The 24,783-nt window shown below is 46.2% G+C and overlaps 1 long non-coding RNA gene across 1 annotated transcript; it reads left to right on the forward strand.

Annotated features, from left to right (window-relative positions):
• Positions 1–19,444: 19,444 nt before the first annotated feature.
• On the forward strand, positions 19,445–21,111 carry LOC127314032 (uncharacterized). Its single transcript, XR_007859306.2, has 2 exons — positions 19,445–20,173; positions 20,361–21,111. It is a non-coding gene; the product is annotated as an uncharacterized lncRNA (long non-coding RNA).
• Positions 21,112–24,783: the final 3,672 nt, after the last annotated feature.

Below are 24,783 nucleotides of genomic sequence, written 5' to 3' on the forward strand. Positions count from 1 at the left end.
ATGACTGAAATACCGTCCATAGGCCAAGAGTTGAACGGGAAACTAACTTAGTGGAAACATACATAATGATGTATGTGGTTCACTGGGCATAGTTGTGTGCGGGATTCTTCTACTTCATGAAAACTTCCAACAATGAATTGAATATATATATATATATATATATATATATGTGGATATATTCGATAAGGAAGAAGTTTGAAACATTTGAATGGATTCAAATAAATTTCAGCATGAAGTGGAAATCATCGTAATAGAAAAGTCAAATATCTATGATTGGATCATGGTGGAAATATTTGAATTACGAGTTTTAGCGAACATCTAAGAGAGTTATGAAATTGTTCTACAACCTCACGTTTCTTGGAGTATCATAGTGATGATGGAGTGTCCGAGAGACGTATCCAAATCTGTTGGATTGATTATGAGATAAAATAAAATGATGCCATTATATTTTTGTGGATTATGCTTTAGAAACTACCGCTTTTACACTAAATAGAGCGTCATCATAATCCGTTGAAATGACACCATATGAGTTATGGCATGGGTATAAACCCTAATAGTCCTTTCTTAAATTTTGGTATGCATAGCATATGTAAATAAGTTTACAACCAAAATCGGATGAATGTCTTTGTTGGTTATCCCAAAGAATTGATTGGGAATTCTTTCCACTATGAAGTCAAAGACAAAAGTGTTTGTCGATGTTTCTTACTTATTTCCAAAAAATTGTTTTCTAGCGAAATATTTGAGTGGGAGGACAATGGAACTTGATAAGGTTTATGAACATGACGTGATGATCAGAGTAGTGCAGCATCGGAAATGGTTCCGGAAGCGGCCACGACAATCATGGCTCCCATGTCTACAAAGTGTTATAGTCATGAAGATCAAAGTACCTATTGAACCTTGTAGATATGGTTTACTTTGTGATCAAATAAATGATTTGTGGACAAAGGATTGATTTTGAATAATGAAAACCAACTACATACAAAGAAGTCATGATGGGCCCTGACTCCGTTAAAATGGCTATGCGCCATGAAATCCAAGATAGGTGAATACTTTTTGAAAAGTAAATGGATCTATAAAATTGATGGACTTGGATGGAATATCCTTGAAGAAACTCGACTTGTCGAAAAGTTGTTTACGACAAAGTTCAAAGAGTTGACTACGATAAGATTAGATCTTCCGTAGCGATGCTTGTAGTATGTATGGATTATTCTAGTAATCGCTACATATTTCTTTTATGAGATATGGTAGTAGGATGGCAGAAATACATTCCTTACCAGAAGTGTGTATGAACGATGTATACTAGATACAAACCAAAGAGTTTTGCTAGTCCGTGGAATACTAGATAGGTATACAAACTTCAACTGGATGAAGTGAGTATTGCGGAGTTGGAATCTTCACCGGATGAAATAGTCAAAGAGGTTTTGATTCCATCAGAAACGATGAAGATGCTTGCATTTGCAAGAAATTAAGTGGGAGCGCTGAGACATAGTTATAATATTATATGTGAATGACATATCATTGATTATAAATGATGTAATTATATATTTAATCTGATTAAAAGGTTTCATTGAGAATTAACTTCAATGAAAGGATATGGACTGAAACATATTTAGTGTCAAGATCTATGAGGATAGATTGAAACACATAATAAGTTTAAGTCAAAGTACATAGAATGGATATTGAAGTACTTCAATATAAAAATATTAAGAAGGTGTTCTTTTCATGTGAAGGTTTAACAAGACTTGAGTGTATTCGACACTCGATAAGTAAAAACACATGAGTGATTTTAGATCACGAATAATATGTACAAAATCAGATGCCATGTGCTCTAAAGTGTTACAAGCATATATACTAGAATGATTCATGTAATGATCATTGGACAACAGTAAGAATATCCATGAGTGCTTTAGAAGAACCATGGATATATATATATAGTTTTTATATGGGGTAATGACAAACAAATCACTGTAAGGTGTTGTACTGATATTAGTTTGGTCACATATAAAAATAAAATTTCAATCTCAATTAGGCTAAGTGTTAAAAAAAAGGTAGCACAATGAGCTAGAAGAAGTCTATGCTAGATTTAGATGAGTTCTAAATATTGTGACGGATTCTACAAACGAAGGCAGAGTTTGTCATTGTTTTGACAATGACTGAGGATGTTAAGTCGAGGAGTTTTTTGAGAACTTGGTGTAGTTCCGATAGTGTCAGAACTTTGAAGCTATATTGTGTGTGACAATATTAGTAACTTATTTCGGACCGCGGAATTAAGGTTCCACCACGGGACTAAGCATATACAATTAATGCCGACTCATTTGGAAAATGATTCATGCGTAGAGACGCGAATGAATTTCAAAATACATACGTTTCTGAGCGTATCAGATCCGTTGACTAAAACCTCTCCCGTGAGCAAAACATGATAAAGCACCAGAAGGCCAAGGTGTTATATCTTTACAAATGTAAACTAGATTATTGACTCTAGTGCAAGTGGGAGACTGTTGGAGATATGCCCAAGAGGCAATAATAAATTAGTTATTGTTATATCTTAGTGTTCATGATAAATGTTTACATCCCATGCTCTAATTGTATTAACCGAAACATTGATACATGTGTATTATGTAAACAACAAGGAGTCCCTAGTAAGCCTCTTGTATAACTAGTTTGTTGATTAATAAATGATCATGGTTCCGTGATCATGAACATTGGATGTTGTTAATAACAAGGTTATGTCATTGGGTGAATGATATAATGGACATACACCCAAATAAGCGTAGCATAAGATCAAGTCATTAAGTTCAATTTGCTATAAGCTTTCGATACATAGTTGCCTAAGTCCTTCGACCATGAGATCATGTAAATCACTTACATCGGAAGGGTACTTTGATTACATCAAACGTCATTGCGTAAATGAGTGGTTATAAAGATGGGATTAAGTATTCGGAAAGTATGAGTTGAGGCATATGGATCAATAGTGGGATTTGTCCATCCTAATGACGGATAGATATACTATGTTCCCTCTCGGTGGAATGTCGTCTGATTAGCTTGCAAGCATATGATTGGATCATAAGAGATGACATACCACGGTACGAGTAAAGAGTACTTGTCGGTAACGAGGTTGAACAAGGTATGGAGATACTGATGATCGAACCTCGAACAAGTAAAATATCGCGTGACAAAGGGAATCGGCATCGTATGTACATGGTTCAATCGATCACTAAGTAATCATTGAATATGTGGGAGCCATTATGGATCTCTAGATCCCGCTATTGGTTATTGCTCGGAGAGGAATCTCGGCCATGTCTGCATAGTTCGCGAACCGTAGGGTGACGCGCTTAAGGTTCGATGTTGCATAAGTAGATTCGGAATATGAGATTGAGTCTGAAGTTTTTGTTTGGAGTCTCGGATGGAATCCAGGACATCACGAGGAGGTCCGGAATGGTCCGGAGAATAAGATTCATATAAGGGAAGTCATTTTCCGGGGTTCAGAAAAAGTCCGGTGTTTTGACCGGAGCTTCTAGAAGGTTCTAGAGGGCCGCCAGTGGGCCCACCACCCCGGGAGAGGCCATGTAGGCGCCACATGGCATGGTGGGGCCTGCCCACTATGACATGTGGGCCCAGGCCGGCCTACCCCTTAGAGATAAGATCTATCTCTTAATTTAAATGGTTTAAATCTAGAGATAAGATCTATCTCTAAAATAAAGTGTTTAAACGAAGAGATAACAGGAAGGCTTGAGGGGGAAGAAAAGTCCCCCCCCCCCCCCCTCATGCGCCGGCCAAGGAAGTGGTGGGCCCAGGGGGAACCCTAGGCCGACCCCTCCCCCTATATAAAGAGGGGAGGGGGTGGCCGGCCACACCATCAATCCTGAAACCTTAGCCGCCCCCTCTCTTCCTCCTCCATATACTGCGCAGGCTTAGGCGAAACCCTGCAGTAATTCTTCTCCACCACCACCACCACGCCGTCGTGCTGTTGGGATTCCGTGGAGATCTACCACACCTCCGCTGCCCGCTGGAACGGGGAGAGGAAGGGGCTTCATCGACACCGTACGCGCGACCGAGTACGAAAGTGCTGCCGGATTGCAGCACCGGGACGATCGTCTACACCAACAACGAGATCTAACCTCGTAGGCTTTGGAAATCTTCGAGGGTTAGTCTCATATCAATCTCATTGCTTGGATCTTGTAGATTAGATCTTGGGTATTCCATAGATTAGATCTTGGATTTATTCGTCTTTGCGGTAGTAAAATTTTTGTTTTCTATGCTACGAACCCCATCAGAACGCGCGAGGGAGGAGCGGGAGGCATGCGCGACAGGAGGAGATGTTCCAGCCGGCGCCAGGACCGGTCAACCGGCCGTACCGCCGGGCCGCCCGGTCTCAGGGCCGGTCCGACCGGCCCCCACGCCGGATTCATCTGGTTTCAACCGGGCCCTGAACTTGTGCCAGCCGGGCACTATCCAGTAAGCCTGGAAGGCCACCCGATCGCCACACGGCGCTAGGCCCGGTCCAGACCGGACCGCCCGGTCCCAGGCCCGGTCGACCGGATCCCAGACCAGACGAGTCCGACTCTGTCTCGACCAGATCTATTACGGGTCGGTTATTTTCGTACTTTTTCGACCTGAGGTCGTCCTGAACTCCTATATAAGTGCCCAGGACGCCCCCAAAGTTGCTTTAGACCACGTTTAAGATAAACCCTAGTTCATAGTTGTTTGCCTTGCAACTCTATTGAATCTTAACTCCATATTGAATCAATTTGGTGTTGAACCCCTGAAAAGTCTTGTGTGATCTGCTGTTCCATTGGGAATTAGAAGGTTGCAACTTACCGCTTTGTGGTCGGCGGCTACGTGCGCAAGTGTCTGGAGTTGCGAATATCTTGCAGGGTTGAGAGTTGTTGCATTGGCGATAGGGACCAATTGAGAGATCTCGTTGCGTCATACAAGTTATCATCCACTACATCGTCGTGTTCATCCGATGTGTTCATCCCGTGATCATCATCACCACTGTTGCTTACTGAGAAGATCGGGCCACCCCATATCAGATGCAGAGCAATATGACTTAGCTAACTACTTCGGTGTGGTGTGCTCTCCCAGTTCGCGACAGCTTGACACGCGCTGGCTGAGGTCGGCGGCAGCGGCGCTCCGGCACACAGCTCTGTATTCAGCCACACCGAGGACGAAGACTCCCCAAAATCGCTCCAAATCACGGCGACACAGCACCACCAGGAGCTAGCTTGCAGCGAGATCGCACCGGATCTTACCGCTCTGATACTATGTTGTTGTTTCTAGTTTCAGGAAACCAAGAACTCACAAAAACAGAGGATTTACAGGATGGGGAAATTTTACAGCCAAGAAGAAGACTCTGGAGCTCTCACAGTCTCACCTATACTACTCTACTTTCTATCTTTATCCCTTAACTGTTCTATTTTTACATTTTCACCCTTCAACAGTACCCACAACTCCGCCACCAAGAGAATAAAGAAAGCTTCACCGTCATTGGCATCGAAACACGGAGCTTTCGTCGGGAATAACTTTTACCCACCCCGGACATGGGTCTGCAGCCTGTCCCTGAACCCAGCCTTCAAAACACGATCTAGGACATGACATTGCCTATGCGCCGCCACCAGTTTGATTGCTGTGTGGTAAGGGGTCAGTCAACCAATTGTTAAGGGGTAAGGCTAAGCTCTCTTTCTCGTTAAGAAAGCGGTCCATCCTAAGAGATCGGCATCATACTAAGGACTGTGTTGTTTGGTTTATTTTCTGCTGTGAGAGACACATGTTTTGTTAGCAGTGTGAACGTTTTGCAAACTGAAGTGAACGGATTTGTGACAAGCCGCTTGAAGATTTTTTTCCCCGTGATTAGCGAAGAACATATTAATGGGCCAGACCATTATACATGGGCTATGCATAAGTTAGGCTGAAAGCATAATAGATACAAGTGATTTTTTCTGTAACCACATCCATCTCCATGGCTGCTGCATGGTGCGTAAGATCAGTTCAGGAATCCTTGTGTAATCCAAGTTTGAATCCGATTAGGTATCCAGTCGGACTTGTACTGGGACGACAGGGCGACAGGCCGGGTCTCCTTTACAAATACCTCCGCAGGCGACGACAGCAGAGCCAGCTCGCAACTCGCAAGAGAGAGACCCAAGCTAGAGAGACATGGAGAAGAAAGGATCAGCAATGTTGGGGCCCCACGCGCCGTCCGCAGCCACCGTAGCCGATGCCGGTGATGCGACAGAGCAGGTCCGGCAGGAAACAGAGGAGACGACGCCAGGGATGGCGTTCCTCACGGCGCTGTACGCGGAGGCGCTGCGCTACATCTACATGACGGAGGAGGACCTGGTGGAGTACTGGCAAGCGAGGAGGCTCCGCAAGTACGACCGGAACAAGGAGTGGCCAAAGCGCGCTGCGCCGCTGCCAGGATCGCCAGGGTCCACCCACCGCCCAAGGAGATGGAAGCGGAGATCGCCGAGTACATGAGGAGGAAGAGGCCCAGTAGATCGGTAGATGTAACTTCAATCTTCCACGATCGGATTCATCATTCGTGTAGAACGCAACCGGCAACTCCATTGCCATCTAAAGGATGATTTCAGGGCGACACTAAAATCGTTGGCAGCGGAACTTTGTGTGACATGTGTATGTTTCACGATCGATTTCACGTAGGGGTGCTTCTCGCCGGTGCGGGGTGGTGACCTTGGGATTCTCCCGCGGTACGAGGACGCCCGGGGCAGTAGCCTCGGGTTCGACGATGGAGGCGGTCTTCTTCTTCGCCGGAGGAGGTCGGCTAGTTGCTGGGGAGGCGGATCACAAGATCCCTCTACCCCGATGATGAAGATCTAGTCGACGACGAGCTAGCGGCGAAGGGCCTCCGGTGAACACCGAGCCTTGACTTCATTCTTGGCGGATGATGGCGGCGGCTATTGGCGTCGCTCCCTTGCGAAGACATCATCTTTGCTGGCCTCTCCGTTCGTTCTCGCCGAGTAGGGGACTTGCGGCTGTCGGTGAAAACCGTGCCATGATTGGCGGGCGATGGTGGCGTTAAGCGTCGCTTCCTTCTTGAAGGCATCGTCGTCGCAGTCCGCGGGTGCTCACTCATGCTGCTTTGGGAGAAACCCTAGATCCAGCCAGGATCGGACGATGACGGCGCACCCTGCGCCATGTTACCTCTTGGAGCATCGTTTTTGGAATAGCGGCTAGATGGAGGTGGTTTTTGTTGGAGTATTTTTCATCTACCACGTTGTCGTCGATGTTTCTCATTGGCGTGGAGCTGCGGGGTATTGAAGACGGGCGAGGATTGTTGGACGCGTGCAGGATGGTGGAGTTGTTTGGTGTTATGGTGACATCTACGGCGTGCCTGGCATGATCAATGCGTTGATCTCGCTTGGAGATGGGTTCGAGATAGATGGCGGTGCGAAATCTGTGATGTGTGCAATGGCGCACCCTTAGGGTTTTGCTTTTTGGATGATGTGTGTTGGTGTACCGTCAGGGAGTATGACCTTGTTCATGGTCCCCCCCTTCATCGTAGGTATAGCGAGTTCTCGCTAGGAAGGTGGCTTCGAGTTGATCCTTGTATTTCCCTTGTAAGGCATTGCGAATAATTTAATAAAGAAAAAATATGTGTACATCCTTTGGATGTAGAGGATGGGCCTATGCTCATTGATCGAAAAAAAAGCTTTCTGAATCGTTGAAAGGTAGTAATACTTACCTGGACCTGCAAATTGGTGACGGCTACCGATCATTCCCAGTCGAGTCTAATTGCAGATTGCTATCATAGGTACAGAGAAGAGAACTTTGCCAAACTCACAAACAGGCAAACCAACGGTCTAAGGCATGCAACACAGTAAACACTAGTAGAAAAACGTCCATTCGTACCGGTTCCAGAGGGGCATTCGTACCGGTTTTGCAACCGGTATAAAACTTCCGGCACTAAAGCCCCCCCCCCCCTTTCGTACCGGTTGCTTACGAACCGGTATAAAAGGGGCCTCCACGTGGGCCACCAGGAGAGCTCAGGGCTAAGGATCTTTGGTACCGGTTGGTAATACGAACCGGTACCAAAGGTTCCCCCCGCGGCAGGGAATTTGCCCAAATCTCTGCCGCGGCAGAGAATTGGCTTTTTAGGGTTTTGGAGAGGTTTAGGGATATCGGTTTGTTTCATATCGCGTCGATGCACCAGAAACGCGTTTGGGTTTAGGTAGTACATGAAGATCAAGATGATGCATAGCAAGTTGGTGCATATAATATAACACACATGTTATTGCATAAGATCGCAAATTAAGTAGCACTATGCATGAAGATCGATCTTCATGCATAGTGGTGCTCTCCGAGGCGTACTCTATATATGTCTATTACATGTAGCATAGTGGTACTCTTCGAGTCAACTATATATGTAACATGTACATCTTCATTCATAGTGGTGCTCTGCGAGTGGTGGTATGACGTCCCGAAGGAAAAATCCCGCCAATTCCTCGCCTATTGCTATGAAGCGGTCATCGATTGAGAGCTTGTTCCGCTTTCTTGCCAACTATAAAAGAATAAGATACAAATGAATACATGAAACAACTATTACTGAAACTCAGCACAACTTATGATAACAAAACAAATTTGTGAAGATTATTTTTGTACCTCTTTATTTCTTTCATTATTCGTTCTCTCGTTGACAATTCTGCGGATGTACTACTTAAGCGAAGAATCCACAGAGATCGGTCCCCGGAGGTTGTTGCGGGCATTTCTTTACAAGAATATAATTCAATCAAACAATAGTCAAGTATGATAATTAAAAGGTGTGTGGACCTAGGTAGTACTACTTACTTTCGCACGCCATCGCAGCTTCGGTGTCCATTCACGGGACGTATCTTCCTTGATGAAAGTTTGCCATACGCTGCTCGACAAAAGAAAATGCATAAAAGAGTCATCAATTAGTTCAAAGCAGGAAATTAACGAAACAAACCGATAAGAATTAAAATTACCTTCTGAGCATTAAAAAACAAGACACGTATAGATCCTTTTTTTTGCTTAGTGAGTCCAAGACTTCAACTTCTCCAATTTCCAAATTGATGACGAGAAGAATAAAGTGAAACCTACGCACGTTTCAATATGTAGTGTCATATATATAAGTCATTAGTTAAAATTTTGACATACGGTGAGCAAAATATAATGTGTTATAAGACAGTAAGACTCACTCGAAGTTGTAAGGCCAAAGTATTAGCTTTTTGTCACGTTGTCGCTTCAAAAACCTTAGCAAAGTCTGCGGTGTATCCTTGTTATAGAGGGGATTCTCTATGGTTTTAACATGCATTGTGTTCGGGTCAATGAACGCAATGTCTGTGATATCGTCCCTTTTGAAACTTTTTCTCCGACATGTTTATTATTCCCTTTATATTCGACGAGAAGCCAGACGGGACCTTGATGCTACTCAGGACTTCAAAAAAGATCTCCTTCTCCTCTTTGGTAAGAGCATAGCTGGCAGGACCTTGATACTTCTCTGGATTCAGGTTGTTTCCTTCGTGGATACTTTGCTGGTCCTGCCGTGCATCCGGTGTATCTTTTGTCTTCCCATACACGCCCAAGAAGTTTAGCAGGTTCACGCAAAGATTTTTCGTCATGTGCATCACGTCGATTGCAGAGTGAACCTCTAAGAATTTCCAGTAGGGTAGCTCCCAAAATATCGACTTCTTCTTCCACATGGGTACGTGTCCGTCAACATCATGCGGAACAGATTGTCCGCCGGGACCCTTTCCAAAGATCACTTTTAAATCCTTGACCATATCATATATAACTTCCCCATTAGGGCGGGTAGGCTTCGTTCGGTTATCTGCCTCACCTCCGAAATGCTTTCCTCTCTTTCTTACGTGATGTTGTTTTGGAAGAAATCGACGATGCCCCAGGTACACATTCTTGTTTCCCAAATAATTACTATCAGTCTCACCTAAACAGTGTGTGCATGCATTGTATCCCTTGTTTGACTGCCCTGAAATGTTACCAAGAGCAGGCCAATCATTGATGGTTACAAATAACAACGCTCGTAGGTTAAATTCCTTTTGTTCGTGCTCATCCCACACAGGTACACCTTCGTCACGCCACAACTCTAAAAGTTCTTCAACCAATGGCCTCAGGTACACATCAATGTCGTTGCCGGGTTGCTTCGGGCCCTGGATGAGCACTGGCATCATAATGAACTTCCGCTTCATGCACAACCAAGGAGGAAGGTTATAGATACATAGAGTCACTGGCCAGGTGCTATGACTGGAGCTCTGCTCCCCGAAAGGATTAAAGCCATCTGTACTTAGACCAAATCTTAAGTTCCTTGCGTCATCTGAAAATGACTTGAACTCTCTGTCGATTTTTCTCCACTGCGACCCGTCAGCGGGGTGTCTCAGCATCACATCTTTCTTACGGTCCTCTTTGTGCCATCGCAACAACTTGGCATGCTCTTTATTCCGGAACAAACGTTTCAACCGTGGTATTATAGGAGCATACCACATCACCTTCGCAGGAACCCTCTTCCTGGGGGTGGACTCACCCTCAACATCGCCAGGGTCATCTCGCCTGATCTTATACCTCAATGCACTACATACCGGGCATGCATTCAAATTCTCGTACTCCCGCGGTAGAGGATGCAGTCATTGATGCATGCATGTATCTTCTGCACCTCTAATCCTAGAGGGCAGACAACCTTCTTTGCTTCGTACGTGCTAGAGGGCAACACGTTCTCCCCTGGAAGCATCTTCTTTATTATTTTCAGCAACTTTTCAAATCCCTTGTCAGAAGTACCATTCTCTGCCTTCCATTGCAGCAATTCCAGCGTGGTACCCAGCTTTTTCGACCATTTTCGCAATTTGGGTACAACAGTTTGTTGTGATCCTCTAACATTTTCTCCAACTTCAACCTCTCCTTTTCATTTCCGCAGTTCATCTTCGCATCAAGAATGGCCCGACCCAAATCGTCATCTGGGTCATCAAAAATCGGCTCATCGAAAATGAGCTCTTCTTCAGCTTCGTCTTCCCCCATTCTACCACCGTCTTCAGTGAATAAGGGATAGTTGTCACTATCCTCTTCTTCTTCGTTGTCTTCCAATATAACCCCTCTTTCTCCGTGCTTGGTCCAACAATTATAGCTGGGCATGAAACCATTCTCCAGCAGGTGGACGTGAAGGGTCTTCGAGGTAGAGTAATCCTTCATATTCTTACAGGAACTACATGGACAATATATGAAACCATTCGACCGCTGTTTGCCTCAGCCACGTTGAGAAAATAATGCATGCCGATAATGAACTCGGGATGGCACCGGTCACCGTACATCCATTGTCGACTCATCTGCATTTTATATGTATATCAAAAATCATTAAGTACACAACATCATGGATATATGAGTGACCAACTTAATTAATATTCAAGTTCATCACATAAAACTAATTGTTTTTTTATAAAAGAAGAGGGGCTCACCGAGGTGGTACCGTGCCGGCTCGGGGACGCCATTTGGCGATCGACAATGATAAGGACGGGGATGATACTAATTAAAACCTACAAAACATACCATAATTTCAGCTCAAATTGCATATAAAAAAATAAAATCACTAACTTAGGCATTTAATCGAACACCTTGCTTGCACTACAAAAATAGTACGAGTTAAAACTACCAAAGAACTGAGCTAAATTAGGAACGCCGGAAGGAAGGATGATATTGCTAACCCTTGGATAGATGTATGCCGTTAATCTTGTTAAAATGGTGGAGAAAAATAAAGATTATTGGAGTGTGAGAGGTGGAGAATATTTGGAAATGTGAGAGGAGAAGTGAGAATGAGATATGCAGGGAGGCAGGCGGCTGCCCCGCGCGATCATATAGGCACAGACCCTTTAGTACCGGTTCCTTACACGAACCGGTACTAAAGGTGCAACCCTGGCCCCACCACCGCCTGGAAATCGGGCCCAAACCCTTTAATACCGGTTCCTGTTACGAACCGGTATTAAAGGTCCATAACGAACCGGTATTGATGTCCCACGCACGGAACCGGTATTAATGCCCCCTTTAGTACCGGTTCGTAAGGGAACCGGTACTAAAGGCTTAGATGGATGAGAGGTTTTCTACTAGTGAAATGTCCAGATGAGGCCATCAGCCGACACAGTAAAAAAAAAAGGGCAGCAAAATCTGAACTAGATCAAGCTCAAAATATGATCATTTATCATCGCAGCTCACTCCATATTGAAACGGAGTCCTTCTTCAGTGCTCCTCCCTTACTAGTAGAAGAAGAGAATTCCATCCCGATTGGTAAGAGCTTTTGGTTCCGGTATCACAAACCAGTACTAAAGGTTTTCGCACCAAAGACAGCTCATCGCAACCCCTTTAGTTTTGGTTGGTGTCTCCAACTAGAAATAAAGATCTCGTTTAAACTGGAACTAAAATCGTGCGGCGTCCTACCCGGACTAGGTAGGAGTAATGCTCACATTAATCTCGGATCCAAACACGACCGGGACTAATGCTCCGGATAGTTCCAACGAAAGGCTTGTTTTCTTCTAGTGCCTAAGCGAAGTTGGGGGATTATATTCAGTTTTTTTCTACCATAGGCCCACCGAAATCCAAATCCAACCCATGTATACCCGTCTATATACATACGATATTTGTACGCCGCGTTAGAAAAATAAGAGGTCACGTGGTAACCATCCCAGTTGCCTAACTACCACCCCATGTTGTGCATGCGTGGTTTTGAAAATCTGTTGGTTGGGTACGCATCCACTCGGATCGGACGACGGCGCTGCCAGACGACGGAATCTCTACGTCGGCAGGGATCCTCCGAATTAAGGGTGCTACCTGCGCCGGTCGTCTTCGCCATCGACTTTGATATCGTGGCCGCTCCAGATCCCTCGGTCCATTGATGGAGGGTACCCTCTGTCCCCGGCGAGGCTAGGGTTAGGTTCTCCTCTCGATCCTATCGAGGTGTTGGGACGGGTTCTCATGTTTGTGCGTGTGGGCTTCTTCCTCCGGCACATTGACCAGTGTGGTGCGGTAGGCTTCTTCCTCTGGGGCACGTGACCGTATTAGTACACCATACATATAGAAATTACTCGTACAAGACAACACGAGCCATACGGGCCACTACAAAGTTGTAAATACATGTTAGATTTTTCAATTTTATGATCATGCCCTCGCTTACTAAGGGGTGTGGAAAGATCTACACCGTCCTTATTTTTACCCAGCCAAATTTTTGCCAAGGGAGAAGCGGAGCAGAAATGTACAGAAACCAACTTTCGAATTTGCGTGAGTTAGCTATCTACGAAGGATCAGCACTGCTCACCTCACCAAAAGTAAATCTAAGGATGGCTGAAATAAATAGTTGGGGGCATCGTTTTCAGATTAAATACTTAGGGAGTGCTCCTATTAAAAATGGCGGTAGTACTTATCTAGTCATACAATAAATAGATATATGCTCCGTTTCAAATTAATTGACTCAGTTTTATCTACGTATGTATGTATATACACATTAAAATGGGTCTATATACATGAGTGGTATCCAGGAAAAAATGAGTCAACTAATGTGGAACGAAGTAAATATTTGTTAGATATCGCATATTAGAAATCTCTACCATGATATTTAAGGATATTAAAATAGACGCGAACATACATATGCATCCATACACACATAACACATATATACACATATAAACTATAAAATTATGATACTATAAAAATTTAAAGCGGAATTTTTTATATTTACAACATATAGTTTGAATTTATGCAAATTTGTAACTGTTATACATAGATAAATGTATAGCAAATAACACTATAATTACTATAAACAACATCAAAATGTCGTGAAATATTGAAACTCGTTAGAATTATAAGTGTTAAAACTATATTATTATAAAAGTAAGTCATTAAAAAGCATACAAGTTCAGTATAAATTATCTTTGATTCTCCCCGGACTTCCGCCTCTAAGCGGCACCGAGCGGCGGGACTGAGAAGGTGCTTCTGGTGTGTCCTATTTTCACGGAGGGAGGGCACCACACCCAATTTTGGTTGTATACGTACACGCTCAAAATGCGGTCGTCCTCGGTCGCGGTTGATCCGGTGCGCTGACCCAAAGCGGCGTATGCGGTCAGGAAAAGTCATCGAGAGGGATCCAGTCCGGATGTTGACTATGCAATACTTGCTTGGTTTGGGAACGCTGAACGCCACAACGAAATCTTCCTCCATGAAAAGTGCGAATGACACGCATCCCATTGTGGAAGCCTGGCGCGTGCTGCATCCAGAACCCACCGTATTGTTGTCCCTGTTGCTGCCTTGCTCCGGGGAGAGGCTGAGAACCGACGGTAGCAGCGGCAGGAGCGGTCTCCTGACGTGGCGCCACTCCGTGCGCACAGCGAGGAAACTGATCCGGTTAGTGTAGGAATCTAGGAGGGAGAAGATGTGATCAAGTGGGTTGTACAGAACCAGGTCCCATGCTCTTCTTGCCATTGTCTGTGTCGCGTCGCGTTTGTTGGGGATGGGGGTGGAGATGCTGAGGATGGGGAAGATGGTGATGCTGGGGACGGGGAAGAAGGGATGATGGGGACAGGGAAGAAAGGGAAGCGGGGTAATTTATTCGGAAGCGCAGGTTTGCAATCGGTTTGTGTAACGGCCGTTGTCCATTCCGCAACGGCCGGGTTTGTTGCATGTCTCTGCTTTGTCTTCCCGACGTGCGAGCGAGTGACCGGTTGGGGGTGGAGCTCGCATGTCGGGTGTGCTTGCTCGTGTTCTTCTGCGACCTGTACGGCGTTCTACCGACTCCTGGAGCATATCTTCCTTTAGACCCTTTGCTGTTTATTTAGCTACCACCCCTTCGTCCTCCTCTAAGTGGTCCACGGTAGCTGGTCGATCTGCTCGTCGCATTGAATTTTTCTGTGTGCTTAATTTCCCGCTTCGGTTTAGTTAGTCTCTTTGATTGGTACACAGCGTTTCCAACAATTTTCTCTTGTATTAGTTGGCAGCATTCGTTGCTAAAATTCTGCAACCGCTCAAGATGATTTGTGAATTATTGCAAAGGAGCGGATGATTTTGAGGGTAATCTCTACTACCTAAAAAGAACGAACAGGTTCCGTCGTCAACCCATTACATCGTCCGTTTCGTCAATTTCATCTTGCTCCCCACCTGGTCGTGATTTGTGTTCTTTCGCCAGAGGGCATTTTGCCCTCTCTGGTGATCCCTAAAAAATCTATTTGCTGACCATTTTATTTAAGTTTACCTACACACGATGCTGCCTGAAGGGTCCCTAGAAATGGATAGTTGGGAAGGTCATCTGAAATTTCAACGGATGTTTGTTGGAATGTTTGACCAACTGAATAAATACTACTATCTAGCAATGATGCTTCAGTCACCTTCAACATATATAAAGATCTACAAGGATGAGTTGCTACATTAATAGATTAGGCCATTATGTTTGTTTGGTTTATTTTCTGCTGTGCTGTGAGTGAACGTTTTACAAAATGGAGTGAATGGATTTGTGACAAACCGCATGAAGATTTCCCCCAGTGATTAGCGAACAACGTATTAATGGGCCAGACAATTATACATGGGCTATGCATGAGTTGGGCTGAAAGCATAATAGATACACGTATTTTTTTTCTGTAACCACATCCATCTCCATGGCTGCTGCATGGCGCGTAAGATCAGTTCAGGAATCCTTGTGCGATCCAAGTTAGAATCCGATTAGGTATCCAGTCGGACTTGTACTGGGACAGGGCGACAGGCCGTGTCTTCTTTACAAATACCTCCGCAGGCGACGACAGCAGAGCCAGCTCGCAACTCGCAAAAGAGAGACCCAAGCTAGAGAGACATGGAGAAGAAAGGATCAGCAATGTCAGGGCCCCACACGCCGTCCGCAATCACCGTTGCCGACGCCGGTGATGCGACAGAGCAGGCCCGGGAGGAAACAGAGGAGACGACGCCAGGGATGGCGTTCCTCACGGCGCTGTACGCGGAGGCGCTGCGCTACATCTACATGACGGAGGAGGACATGGTGGAGGAGTACTGGCAGGCGAGGAAGCTCCGCAAGTACGACCGGAACAAGGAGTGGCCAAAGCGCGCTGCCAGGATCGCCAGGGTCCACCCACCGCCCAGGGAGATGGAAGCGGAGATCGCCGAGTACATGAAGTACCTCGAGGAGGAAGAGGCCCAGTAGATCGGTAGATGTTACTTCAATCTTCCACGATCGGATTCATCATTCGTGTAGAACGCAACCGGCAATTCTATTGCCATCTAAAGGATGATTTCAGGGCGACACTAAAATCGTTGGCAGCGGAACTTTGTGTGACATGTGTATGTTTCACGATCGATTTCACGTAGGAGTGCTTCTCGCCGGTGCGGGGTGGTGTCCTTGGGATTTTCCCGCGGTACGAGGACGCCCGGGGCAGTAGCCTCGGGTTCGACAATGGAGGCGGCCTTCTTCTTCGCCGGAGGAGGTCGGCTAGTTGCTGGGGAGGCGGATCACGAGATCCCTCTACCCCGATGATGAAGATCTAGTCGACGACGAGCTAGCGGCGAAGGGCCTCCGGTGAACACCGAGCCTTGACTTCATTCTTGGCGGATGATGGCGGCGGCTATTGGCGTCGCTCCCTTGCGAAGACATCATCTTTGCTGGCCTCTCCGTTCGTTCTCGCCGAGTAGGGGACTTGCGGCTGTCGGTGAAAACCATGCCGTGATTGGCGCGCGGTGGTGGCGTTAAGCGTCGCTTCCTTCTTGAAGGCATCGTCGTCGCAGTCCGCGGGTGCTCACTCGTGCTGCTCCGGGGCAAACCCTAGATCTAGCCAGGATCGGACGATGATGGCGCACCCTGCGTCATGTTACCTCTTGGGGCATCGTTTTTGGAGTAGCGGCTAGATGGAGGTGGTTTTTGGTGGAGTGTCGTCGATGTTTCTCAGTGGCGTGGAGCTGCGGGGTATTGAAGACGGGCGAGGATTGTTGGACGCGTGCAGGATGGTGGATTTGTTTGGTGTTATGGTGACATCTACGGCGGGCCTGGCATGGTCAATGCGTTGATCTCGCTCGGAGATGGGTTCGAGATAGATGGCGGTGCGAACTCTGTGATGTGTGCAATGGCGCACCCTCAGGGTTTTGCTTTTTGGATGATGTGTGTTGGTGTACCGTCAGGGAGTATGGCCTTGTTCATGGTCCCCCCTTCATCGTAGGTATAGCGAGTTCTCGCTAGGAAGGTGGCTTCGAATTGATCCTTGTATTTCCCTTTTAAGGTATTGCGAATAATTTTATAAAGAAGAAATCTGTGTACATCCACCTGCAAATTGCTGACGGCTACCGATCATTCCCAGTCGAGTCTAATTGCAGATTGCTATCATAGGTACAGAGAAGAGAACTTTGCAAAACTCACAAACATGCAAACCAACGGTCTAAGGCATGCAACACAGTAAATGTCCAGATGAGGCCATCGGCCGACACAGTAAAAAGAAAGGGCAGCAAAATCTGAACTAGATCAAGCTCAAAATATGATCATTTATCATCGCAGCTCACTCCATATTGAAACGGAGTCCTTCTTCAGTGCTCCTCCCTTAGTAGTAGAAGAAGAGAATTCCATCCCGATTGGTAAGAGCTTTTGGTTCCGGTGTTACAAACCAGTACTAAAGGTTTTTGCACCAAAGATAGCTCATCGCAACCCCTTTAGTTTTGGTTGGTGTCTCCAACTAGAACTAAACGTTATGCGGCGTCCTACCCGGACTAGGTAGGAGTAATGCTCACATTAATCTCGGATCCAAACACGACCGGAACTAATGCTCCGGATAGTTCCAACGAAAGGCTCGTTTTCTTCTAGTGCCTAAGCGAAGTTGGGGGATTATATTCAGTTTTTTTCAACCATAGGCCCGCCGAAATCCAAATCCAACCCATGTATACCCGTCTATATACATACGATATATGTAGGCCGCGTTAGAAAAATAAGAGGTCACGTGGTAACCATCCCAGTTGCCTAACTACCACCCCAGGTTGTGCATGCGTGGTTTTGAAAACCTGTTGGTTGGGTACGCATCCACTCGGATCGGACGACGGCGCTGCCAGACGACGGAATCTCTACGTCGGCAGGGATCCTCCGAATTAAGGGTGCTACCTGCGCCGGTCGTCTTCGCCATCGACTTTGATATCGTGGCCGCTCCAGATCCCTCGGTCCATTGATGGAGGGTACCCTCTGTCCCCGGCGAGGCTAGGGTTAGGTTCTCCTCTCGATCCTATCGAGGTGTTGGGACGGGTTCTCATGTTTGTGCGTGTGGGCTTCTTCCTCCGGCACATTGACCAGTGTGGTGTGGTAGGCTTCTTCCTCTGGGGCACGAGACCGTATTAGTACACCATACGTACAGAAATTACTCGTACAAGACAACACGAGCCATATGGGCCACTACAAAGTTGTAAATACATGTTAGATTTTTCAATTTTATGATCATGCCCTCATTTACTAAGGGGTGTGGAAAGATCTACACCGTCCTTATTTTTTACCCAGCCAAATTTTTGCCAAGGGAGAAGCGGAGCAGAAATGTACAGAAACCAACTTTCGAATTTGCGTGAGTTAGCTATCTACGAAGGATCAGCACTGCTCACCTCACCAAAAGTAAATCTAACGGATGGCTGAAGTAAATAGTTGGGGGCATCGTTTTCAGATTAAATACTTAGGGAGTGCTCCTATTTAAGAATGGCGGTAGTGCTTATCTAGTCATACAATAAATAGATATATGCTCCGCTTCAAATTAATTGACTCAGTTTTATCTACGTATGTATGTATAGCACAAAACCCGTGCGTTGCTACGGTATCGCATTAAATTAAATTATCTCCTTTCATAAGTTACCGTGCGTCGATCAAATCGAAATAGCATGTAGCATTTGATTGATCTATTTTTATCTCGTGTTTTAGTTGAAAATCACGTAATATCAATTTAAAATGTAATCTGCAAAAAAGTAAAATAATTAAATAAAGTAAAATATTTTGGATAAATACACAAACACAAACAATGCAATATTTTACCTTGTGGGAGATACTCGTATGTTAATTATTTGTTATATGTTTATCATCTTCCGCTGAAACCGGAGATAAAGCCAGCTTGTTTGGTGATGGAGACAATGGATCTTCATTCGTCAATTTTGAACTAAAAGAGTCAGAACATTCCGAAACGATAGATGCGGTGGAGATGGTAAAAGATGACAATGGATCATCTTAAACACATGTTTTAGAACTTTTGGCCCTTTTTAGAGGCATATTATCAAAATCATCAACAGTGGTTGATTCAATATTGAGATCCATTTCCTCAAATAACAAAAAAGTTATAATCAGACTAGAGTGTGGATTTTGTACACGCAGGTATGGGTGAGGAAGTAATCTGTACCGTACAGGATAGCAGGTTGCTTTGAGATCCGGAGAAAAGAAAAGGAGGAGTATCATTTGCGTACATTTATTTAGTTGCGTCAGGCGTTACTTTTCCCCGGGCTTTGCTGCGCTCGACACGGCCACCAGACAAAGCTAGCAACTTCCGCGGCCACCACTGCCCATCTCCCCTAAAAAATTGTCGCTCCAAATCCTCTGTCGCCGCCGCCGCCGTCGCCGCGGATGCTCCGTCTCCCGCCCTCTCCGCTCGGCGCCCCCTTCTTCTGGCTGCGCGGCTGCTCCGTCTCCCGCCTTCTCCCGTCCGCGCCCCCTTCTTCTGGCTGGCGCGGCTGATCCGCTGGAGCGGTTTCTCCTCCACCCCGTCCTCTCCATCAGGCTGGCGGCCTTGGGCCTCTTGCAGTCAATGTCCGGCGGGGCAAGTCCAGGGAGAACGACCTCTCCCCGAGTTCTTCGAGGGGGCTGTATCCACCGATGATTTCTACCCGCTGCCCGAGTACGTAGCCTCCCTGATCCCTCCTGCCGACGCGCCGGTATCCTTTGACCGGTTTGTGGTGGAGCGTTGGGATGAACAGAAGGAAGCTTCTTACTTCGTCGGGCCCCAAGAAGGCAGCAGCGGCAGTAGCAGCGTCGATGAAGGAGACGACCAAGGACTTGGCAGCATCCACGACGACGGCGGCGCACAAGAAAGGGGCAGCACCATCGACGACCGCTGCGTCGAAGAGTAAGGAAGCATCGCCGGCGGCGCGCACGATTTGGATAGTGGCTTCGGCAACGATGTCGCCCAAGATGGGAGCCGCGGCAGAGGCGACGCTGGTCAGCTGGTGTCGGATACAGGTAAGGAGGCAGAAAATTATTGTCCAATTTCCCTACTCTGTTCCAGAGAGTTAACTACCTTTAGAAATCATGTCAATGGTCATTACGTTTTGAGTTTTGAGGGCTGAAATCTGTATCATGCACGCTGCATCTCGATCGTGTTCCACTTTTCCCGGTCTTTCTGACGCCTAGTGTTGCTACTCTTTAGATCCGCCGAGGGGACTCAGGTTACGATGCGGACGACGAGGACAGCGTTGGATACGGTGGCCGGCAACCCTGGGCAATCAACTGCTGCCATCAGAGCGGAGAACGAAGGGGACCTGCTGTTTGCACCCGATGAGATGAGTTTGATATTTACATGGATTCCAAATTGAAATTAACAAGTCGCTGTTTTCCGACTTCATACATAATCTTGATTCGAGAACATACAAAAAAAAAACGCAGGGTGCTGCTGGCCACGGAGTCGGTGACGAGCAGGTTGCGGAGAACATGGGGGCCGGCGTCGTCGACTTTGCAGCCGTGATGGTCCCGGACGGCGACTCGTCTTCAGACGCTGGGTACCAGGCCACACACGAGCACTAAGATGGCGGCGACGAGGTGCTCACTGCTCAGCCCCCATCGTGGTTTCGCCGGCGATGGCGTCCGGAACCTCATGCAGCGACGGGTCCGCGCTCGGCTCGTCTGATTGTGGTTTGGTCACCAGACCGTAGTTTGTCGTCAGTTAGCATTTTATTCTGTCAGTTAGCGAGGTGTTTTCTTTTGGTCGCCAGAGTGCAGTTACTCGTCGGGTTCAGCTAGCTGGGGTTATTCTAATTTGGTCGTTACCTGGCAAATAGTCTGAGATGTTTGTGTTGGAACCTTTTTGGCCGATGACTCCTAGCAAGAAATCTAGTCATGTACCAATCAATGGCAATTGTAATATATTTTTTCCACCGATGTTGATTATCCTGTTCTCCTTCTTAAGCTGATTACAGTCACTAGAACGACCCAAGTGGAAGACAATCGGATATGATGTGCCTCTTTTTGAAGACAGGCTGATTACGGTCACTGCATTCCAAGCACACGGCGCCGCTGTCTGGTTTCTTCCGGCTGCTCGGATCCATGGCGTCGGCCAACTCTGGTGTGAGAGAGGAGAGAAATGAGGGGAAGAGAGATATAATCGGTTTGGTGTGGTCAGAAGTCTCTCTCCCTGTCTCCAATGGAATCTGAAGCATGTAGGTGAACCCATGCCGGACGGACAGCATGCCCCTGTATGCTTTGACCACTCACCTAGAGAAAATTGTCCACCGTGCAATATTAGGGAGAACCGGAGAAGCATGGTAAAGTGGAGAGAAGACCGATCAGGGTCAACTGACATCACCGGAATAAGAAAACAGGAAGAGAAAGCAGGAAAGAGGAGGCGATGGAAGAGCTGATCCGGAGAAAGGATGGAGGAAGGAGATGATAAGGAGAAAAGCACGTCCCGGGAATTCTGTGTGCCTACCCGCTGTGTAGGCCTCTAGGGAATCTCTGGCAAACCTGACTGCCTTTATTCCGTGTCTCATGGCTCTGCCACTCCTTTTAGAAAATGCAACAAAGGTGCACAAAGGACTTCCTCCATCTTCTATTTTCTCCGGATCTCAAAGCAACCTGCTAGTCTGAACGGTAAGGATTGCTTCCTCACCCATACTTGCGTGTACAAAGTTATTTCCGAATCAGACTATTCAAATAATTATTCAGAAAAAGCAACGCATAAAAAGTGATGGTGTTATTTGTAATTAATATTTTTTTAGCACAGTCAGATAATTCATCTATTATAGCACTGTACCACATATTCTGCATCCAATCTATACTACGTGTACATCTAAAGGATAAGGCATACTTTGATACTTGCTGCAGCATACACCATGCTAGGAAAAACTCACAGAAGCTATTCAAATTTTACCTCCTCATCCGTAGAAACAGGTGACTTGTTGGCTGGCTGGCATATCTTTTCCTGATACTTCCTCACTTTTCTACAAGAAACAAACGCTGCAACATTCAGACTGCTACCGAACCTTTTTTCCATGATATGTAGAATAATTAAGATCTTTTGTAATTTTGTTTTGCTGTTTTCAAAAAAAAAAAACTGATAGAAACTATTGCAAATTTACCTCGACATCCTTAGAAACAAATGACTTGAATTCAGTGATTGCTACCATCTCTTGTCCTGCTCCTGCCTCAATTCTCTGCAAGATACAAACGCTGAACGATTTATTGTTTGACTACAAAAAAAAGGAAGATACTGATTTTTTTGCCATGGTTTGTAGACAAATCAATCTGCAGTGTTGCTTCTACCTCAATTATCTGCAGGAAACAAACGATGAATGATTCATTATCTGACTACAAATAAGGAGATACTGAAAAACTAATGAATCAACAGTGATGTTAGCCGAAAGAACAAACCACACGAATTCAGCAAATCCATTAGTACTTAGGGATTTCTATTTCCGTGCCCTCGGGTCGTTAGTTGTACTCAGTTTTCCCCAGCCCCTTAGTTTTTCCTCAGTTTTCCCCAAGCCTATGTCTGAAACCCGCAGAAGGAGCTCAGACGGAAGGAATCTATTTATTTGGACGTTCTGTGCTGATGTGTTGCGCCACGTCGTCTGTGGGGCCGCGTCGTGTGGGGCGCGTCGTGTGGGGCCGTGTCGCGTGGGGCTGGTAGAAAGGGACCGCGTGGGACAGGATGAGAAGCGTTTGGTTGCACGTGAGCAGGAGCTGGGTTTTGTCTCTCTCGGCCCAAATATGCATTTTTAAGAGCACCTTTTTCCCTCTTTCTCTCTCTGTCTTTTTCACCAAATTAGTATCAAATCTAGAGAAGCTTCTATTTCTGTTTTTCTTCAATATGGCAGCAAATCTAGTAGCAAATCTAGTAGCAAATCTCTGGGGTTATTTATGCCTTTTGGCCCTCGTTTTTTGCCCAATATGGCAGCAAATCTAGAAGCTAGTATATGATAAATTCACAACAGCATAATCAGAAAACTAAGCATAATACATAAACTGCATACAGCAGCCAAAAGCAGCCAATAACGTTCTTAATGTTCACGACAAACTAAGCAGAAAAATATACAAGACGCACGTAATGTATGGACAACAAGAAGATTAGGATAGGGACCTCAAGATGAATGAATTTGTTCTTCATTCCTCCCCATATATTTCTTCCTCCCTCCATTCGTGCATTACCCCAAGGAAATATGCATTGAACTCCTTCCGTCTGTAGTGTGAGGCCAATACATCCTCCAAACGGTATGGCCTGTGTTCATTTCTCAAACCGTAGAGTCCTATTCTATCCACGCGTAGTGGCCACTCATCCCAGGCCTTTGTATCATGAGAGTACTCTCTGATATAACCCAAATCCGTGTAGTAGATGCTGCCAGGTCGAAGTGTCGGGTACACTCTGGTGTCGACGGAGATACACCGGACATAATTCACGAAGAAGGCATTACTGCCAATGTTACTGACCGGATGGAGAGAGCGCCTCTGAGTGTCCACACGGTACACCAATGGTTTGCCCGCCAAAGCCTCGCTGACCAACAACACAAGCAGCAGATCACCATCCGACTTCACAAGGTAGAACTTCTGACGTCCAAGTTCTGGAAATGAAATTAGTGTCTCCATCTTGACAGTGCTCGCGCGCTGCTGCAACTGTACATTGGTGCACACTATTCTTTCGATCTCAAAATTGTCCGCAGCTACTGCATACAGTTTACCATTGAAGGGGGTAATGCAACGCAGACAATGGTTCTTGATCGAAAATTTTCCTTCTCCCCAATCTTCATTTATATCCTTAGTTGGAGTGCTCTCATCGACCCAACCAATTTCCGGCGGGTAATGTGCGGCAACGAAGACCATAGTCGGGGATTTGATAACAGCGACTGATTTCAGAAAAACAGATGGCATCTGCGCCTCAAACATAGTGTTCGATTTCTTTGTGAGTGGGTTCAGCAGCCGTATCTTGTGCGGCGGGTTCTTCTGGGCAAGCACGATGACGCCACGGCAAAAGCCGACGAAGTAGTATCTAAAATATATTGATGAAGATAACATTCAGCACTAAGATGTTTAAGATTGAAAATAAAAAGGTAGATATGGAGGAACTTGAACCTTGTATGAACTTCCGATAGATCTATGGTGACGTAGCGTGATGTGCCGAGTTGGAGGAAGGTGAACTCAGCAACGCGTGGAAGGTCGTGGTCTAGCATGATCCATTCGTCCAGGTGCACGTCGGGCTCAGGCAAACCTGAGCGCCAATTTCTACAGACTTGCCTCATAGCAGAGTAGGTGTCGGCGTACTCCTCGTTCGCCAGTAAGCATTCGCCGATCTTATGAAGTGGTCCATCAGCCGAGAGAGAGGCCCAGTTCACGGAGGCGCCGCGCTTGGATGCGCCGCCCTCGGAGGCGACGCGCTCGGCGGCGACGCGCTCGGTGGCGACGGGCTCGGCGGCAACGGGCTCGGAGGCGACGGGCGCGGAGGCGACGGCCGCCGGCGCATTCTTCTTCTCCATCGCCGGCAGGGTAGCGTGCGTACGGCGGTTAGGGTTTTTTCGATTTGGAGAAGTTGATGGGACGTGAGAGGGGTGGTTTCGTGCGTGAGCGAGAATGAGACGACTGTGTGC

The sequence above is a fragment of the Lolium perenne genome, chromosome 7 (genome assembly GCF_019359855.2).
Source record: "Lolium perenne isolate Kyuss_39 chromosome 7, Kyuss_2.0, whole genome shotgun sequence".
Lineage (NCBI taxonomy): Eukaryota > Viridiplantae > Streptophyta > Magnoliopsida > Poales > Poaceae > Lolium > Lolium perenne.